This window comes from Vicugna pacos, chromosome 17 (genome assembly GCF_048564905.1).
Source record: "Vicugna pacos chromosome 17, VicPac4, whole genome shotgun sequence".
Classification (NCBI taxonomy): domain Eukaryota; kingdom Metazoa; phylum Chordata; class Mammalia; order Artiodactyla; family Camelidae; genus Vicugna; species Vicugna pacos.
The window spans coordinates 16660069-16666148 of record NC_133003.1 but is presented as its reverse complement, the minus strand read 5'-3'; the positions used below and the strand labels follow the sequence as shown (position 1 = coordinate 16666148).

General features: G+C 44.2%; 1 non-coding gene across 1 annotated transcript; it reads left to right on the top strand.

Annotated features, from left to right (window-relative positions):
• The first annotated feature begins 776 nt into the window (after positions 1-776).
• TRNAV-AAC (transfer RNA valine (anticodon AAC)) lies at positions 777-850 on the top strand. The gene has a single exon. It is a non-coding gene; the product is annotated as a tRNA-Val (tRNA).
• The last annotated feature ends 5230 nt before the right edge of the window (positions 851-6080 follow it).

The following is a 6080-nucleotide window of genomic DNA, read 5'->3' as shown; positions in this document are numbered from 1 at the left end:
TCTTAAGTAGACTTTGAGCCATTTGGCCCCACCTTTCCCCACACTCCCAGACATAAATGGTGTTGGTCATTCCTGAGCCTCAGGGGTTCCGAGAGGCAGCTCAGGCTGCATTTGCCCTACAGCTGGCCGCAGGGCCTCCTTTCGGGGCTCTGCTAAGTCAGTCACCACACATCCGTCTGTTTTCTTATTTCCAGCATGCTGTCAAGCTATCTCTTTTGCTTGTCCTTGAAAGTTTATGTTTTAGAAAACGCCTTTAAGCTAAGATGGAGGCAGTTGAGGAAGGTGGTTTAGAGCAGGGACCTTGGAGTCAGTGGATCTGGGTTCTAATTCCAGCCCCATGACTTACCAGTCTCGGATACCCGCGAAAAGTTGGTCACTTTTCTGAGCCTTGGTTTCCTAATCCATAAAAACTGGGAAATGTGTAGGGAAATTGGAAAGTTAATATAATAATTAGGGTTATATGAGGGTTAAATGAAATGCACACAGTGCATGGGGCACACTAAACAGTCAATAACTTCTAGCTAGTATTATCTCAATAATAGCAATAATAATTTTCTTCATAATTAAATATAAATATGACGTATAATCTTCAATAGAGTGAAATCCTGGTAAATGACATTTGCCCAAGACTATCTCTTCCCTGGAAGAAAGGCTGTCTGTAAAAGTTATACACATACACACGCGCACACACACACACAATTTCTATATTGTCTGCTGTGGGCTAATTTAGTCCATTCAGTGATTAAGGGATAGCTTTCTAAGACTTTATTGAGAGGGGAGGATATAGCTCAAGTGGTAGAGCACATGCTTAACATGCATGAGGTCCTGGGTTCAATCCCCAGTACCTCCTCTAAGAATAAATGAATAAATAAACCTAATTACCAACCCCCACCAAAAAAAAAAAAAGACTATTGAGCAAGAGACAAGAGAAATAGATCAGCCATGGGACACTGCAGAGCCTAATCACAGAAGCAGTCTATAAATACTAGTTATTAGTAAAAATACTATGTATCTACAATTGACCACCATTCCTGGTGCACAGTCAGTGATCTATATGTGCTCTCTGAATTTTCTTCTGTTTTCTTATTCCTTTTCCTCGATAGAATGTAATTGGCTAGCTCATTTTTGCTCCAGTTAGCACTTTTAAAACTTTTAAGAGGCTTGTTAGAATACAGTGTGACCCCAAGGATGTTTCTGCCCCTTTTAGCTTTATGTGCTTCAGAATAAGAAGCAAGCACAAATCTGAGTTTAATCTCTGAATTCTAATGAAAGTCAGTGACCAGGACTCAGCTTTCAGGAATTTTCTCCCACTGAGTGTTTTGAAAGGAAAATGTAAATAACCGTTCCTATGACTATTTCTTTGGGCCCAGGCAGATTTATTTCTGTAGAATTTTATATTCTACAGTGATCTCTGCCCAATGAAATGGGACCTAGAAAAGATGTCAGTAAATTACTTATGCTTTCCTGTGAGCCTTGGCCCTTAAAATTGTGGTTTGGGGTCACTTTCTGTCATTTCAGATAGATTTTCCTCCCCAAAAGTTCCAACTTATTATCCTATCAAGAAATTCTGGCTCCTTTCAGATGCACTGCCATTTCAGCATTGGCTTTCCTTTTTTCAAGCTTCTTTGCCACCTCTGGGAGCGGCTCACAAATCCTGTGTGGGTGAGCATGCATAGGTTTTCTCTACTCAACACTGCATGTCCCCACCCTTGGCCATCCCTGACAGATTCAGGGAGAAGTCAATTTTGGCAGCATCCATCACATTCTCTGTCCTTGAACTGAGGGGCTGGGCCTTGGGTTGCTGAGTCATGAACAAGTCAGTTCACCAGAGAGGCCGTCAGCAAACCTACTGCTGAGTCCACAGACCTGCCCCTGGCTTCGGCCCTTCTCCAGCCTTAGGTTGGCCATTTGCTTTTCACGCTGTGTGATCCAGCAGTATTCACACAGTAAATACTACTTTTTGTTTCAGCTAGCCAGAATGGGCTTCTCTCATTTGCCACCCTAACAAACAATATAATGGAGATTACAAAAAACAAACAAACAGCAAATGATTTTACAGCATGAAGGTTCAAAGAGATGATATTATATAGTCAAAACTCCCAGCCCTGTGTCTGCACAAAGTAGGTCATCAGTACATGCAACACATACCTCGTCTCCCCGCCCCCTTTCCTCCTCTTGGGTGCATACATGGGAGACGTGCTCATTTCCACAAGAGGCCAGAATGCTCTGGATGATTGTCCTGCTGCTTCAGGAGCCTGCAGCCCTCTGCCCATCTCATCTACATGCTAATGCGATTTCTTAGCATGATATATCGTACGTGTGGCTGAAAATCCTGCAAGATTTATTAAGTTCCCTAGTTCTTACAGATCAGGGACAATTTTTTTATAGATTCTTGCTTTTGCTAAACAATTGAATATGCCATTGTCTAGGCAACAGAATTTTCCTCAATCAGATTTTAAGGCTAATATGGGGAAGAACTTTCCCCCTTCCTCTGCAGCAATATTAGGAAAGGCCATACATCCTGATCAAGAATAAGATTTGCTGGTGCCTCACAGGGAGCTTCAAACCTGATTCCGTTTTGCAGCAGTGCTGTGTCCTACCTTCTGCCCCAGACGTCAGGTCTTGTTGAGGTGGTTGAGGCTGCCAGTGGGAGGAGCCTTCAGTCACCGTGGGGTCCCAGGTACTGTCCATACAGAGAAGCCCCCACCAGGAGACACTGACTTTGGAGAATGAATCACTTATCTGGGTTCTGGCCCTTCAGCCATGGAAGCTCGGAAATTCAATCTTTTAAGTCCCAGAAGTTATTGGGAAGTAATTAGAAAATTACTTATTTCAAGCAGTCTGGATCACAGGGTGAGAACATTCTCTCCCAGGAGGCATTGCTCCTTAGGAAGCCAGGTTATCCAATGGTCCCTTGGTGAACATGATCTCAGAATGTGAGCTTTTAATGGCTCTAACCTCTCCTGAGCAGAAGGTGGGCAAGTCCCAACCAAAGTGCGACCTCCGCCGCTTCTGTACTCTTCCCTGGTTCATCAACCTTCACCGAGGGACCTCTTCTCTCTGCGAAGGGTGGATGCCACTGCGGGCCTGGGGCCTCTGCACTTCTGTTCACTCAATCATGAGCTGATTTTCTGGCTAAACTCTTAAGACATCCTTAATTCCTTCCTTTCCACACTCTTGGGGATCTGTTTTAGTCACCATGCAGGTAGAATCTTAATTTTGACCGGCCGTGAGGGTGGGCAGGAGGGAGGAGTTGAAGTTGATTCGAGTTGCAGAGCCAGGCCACAGGCTGGGCAGTGGCCCCCTTCCGAGCAGCGTGACATCATCCCTGCATGTGGATTGCTGTGCTGTGGACCTCAGAGTCATTAGCCCACTTAATCCTCCCAGAGTACCTGTGAGGAAGGTACCAGTATATTTCCCAGTAGGCCAAACGACAACTTTGATAAGTTCTCTTGTTTTGTTTAATCACTGTGTTTTAATTGAAGTTTTCATTTTGTCTTTATAACAGCATTTAAAAGGAACAGTCAGTGTGTCTTTGTTCCTGTTTCCTACTACTTTTGGAGCCTAATGGTGGAGAGTAGAGAGGACAGAAAGAGAGACAAGGAGTATGTTCTTTAACAGGAGAATTCCTATGAGCATATCCCTCATTCATGCTTTCCTATTCATGCAGATGACGCATGTGAGAGTCTCCTAATAAAGAACACGTTCTCTTGAATGTACTCTCATGCAGCCCCCCAGCCCCTGCCCCAGCCTGCCCTGCTTTAGTTCCCATTCTCCCCACCCTTCTTGCCTCTTGGTGTTTCAGTCTCCAGCTGCAGCAGCAGAGAGCTGGGGAGACAAGAGCTAAATATCCTGTCAAATCCTGTTATGGAGACACGATGAGAGCGGATCAACAGAAACAGGATACTTTAAAGAATCAGATGATTTGCTGACTTGCTCCTTGGGCAGACCAGTTCTCAGTGTTTTGGGCAAACATTTGGCTTGGCTTATGGCTAACTGCCGAGGCTAAGTGACCTGGACCCATTTTCCAAATGAGGAAGCAGAGGCTGGAGAAGTTGAGGAAGTCGCCTGAGGTCACAATAATGAGTGTTAGAGCCACAGTGTTAAGAACGTTTGTTAGAGGGCGAGTCGGTGACTTTGTGCCATTTAGCAGGATAAGAGGATAAGAGCACAAGAGAGAGCACAAGGTAAAACCCAGGGTGGTTTCCTGGTGTCTCTAAAGAACCAAACTGGGGGAAGTTGATTTTTAAATGTCAAAACCTCAAATGCCTACAGAGGCCAGGAAGGTAAGAAAACAATTGAGTGGGTAAAGGAATTAGAAACATCTAATTGACTCTAAGGAAAAAAAAACAGTGCAAAGCATGATGCTACGGGGCTCCTGTTCATTTGGCACCAATGGCTGGGAGGCAGTAGAGATGGGTGGGGACTGTGGTGAACAGAAGAGGGAGCCCCCTTCAGTGTTGTATATCCTCTGATTTTTCAAAAAGACCTGGAAATCTTGATTTTAATATCAAATCTCCCAAGTTGTAAATGTAACTTCAGATTACTTTTAAACACCATGTAGGCCCGTGTAAGCACATTTGCATGATGAATCTGGTCTAAATTTGCAGCCTTGTCAGTTGGTTGGCTTGGAACCGTCAACAAGTCTGGAAGTTGAATCAAAACCATGGATTCCATGTGGCTGTGGGGATTCTGCAAATTCTGATTGTGATAAAGAGTAGATGAAGAGGTCAAGAAATTACCTCAGTACTTACAAGAGTAACATTTTACCACTAAAAGGAAATCAGTTTCAAGTATATCACCTTGTACATAGAGTGAAGAATTTAAAAGAGCAGGTTTTTTTCTGGAACCTCAGAAATCTGATGCTAAATCCCTGCTCTACAACTTAACTGCTGTGCAGCCTTAAGCAAAGCAGTGAACGTCTCACTGCTTTTATTTCTGCATATCTGAATCCTTGTGAGGCTTCAGTGCAATCAGATATGAAAATCAAGGTAACTGAAAAATGGGAGGTTCTCCAGAAATGGTGCTTGCTAAAATAGCAATAGTGATCTTATCACTGATAATAATGATAGTTATTACTATCAGTACGTATATTTATACACTCTGAGGAAGGCACTAATGAAACTTGTGTTCTGAAAGCTGTTTTCCTGGGTGATTTTTCCATGAGGATGGTGAGGCATTTTGATGTTACTTTCTCATTTCATTATTCTTACATTTGAAAGTCAAGAAGCCTAACACTTTTTAATTCTCTCTGCAAAGCATTCAGGGATTCAAGTAAACCATTCAAATTCAAACTTGGTGGGACTTTCTGACACTTGACTTATACAGCATAAGGCATCTCCAAATACTTCTATCCACTAGCCTTTCAGGGTGGTCACTAGCCTTTCTCCTGCACAGGGCTCCTTAATTCTGTTCTTCACCCCTTCCATGTTGCCCGTCTCTTATTGTACTGTTCTGCTTAGCCCACTCAAATGACTGCACTTGACAAGAGAAGTGGTCGTCCTCAAGGCAGTCCTTCCAGGACCTGCACACACAAATACACACACACACACACACACACGCCTTCTCTCATGCTAGGGATGAATCGGAAGAGCAGGTGCTGAACGCTGGGTGAGAGTATGTGTGGGAAATGGGGACCTTTATTCTTTGAAACGAGTGAGAAAATCTCTCAACAGGGTCCCAGGTTGTCTCGACAGAGAGAAAGCTGACCTGTCTCACACCATGGCCAGGACCCAGGAATACAGGGCTTGGGACTTCAGGACAACTGATGACAAATTACCCTTACCTCATTCCTGACTCACTCCCCACATCCCAGGGCTGCCTGTACCAGCTCCTGAATTTATGTTTTGCATCCTAATTCTAGCTCAAGCTCAGGCCTGATATGACAGGTCTGACTTCTCCTGATGAGCTATGGGCCCTTGAAGCAGATTCGGTGGTGGCCCTCCTGACCATTTCCATTCATGTGGGCCCCATGATGTCCAGTTCCCAGCAGCTGCAACTTGCTACCCAAACAAGGTTTTCTCTGGGTACTTCTGCCCACTGAGCTAGCACAAGGAGCAAGCTGTGCTGGGAAGTTAAGC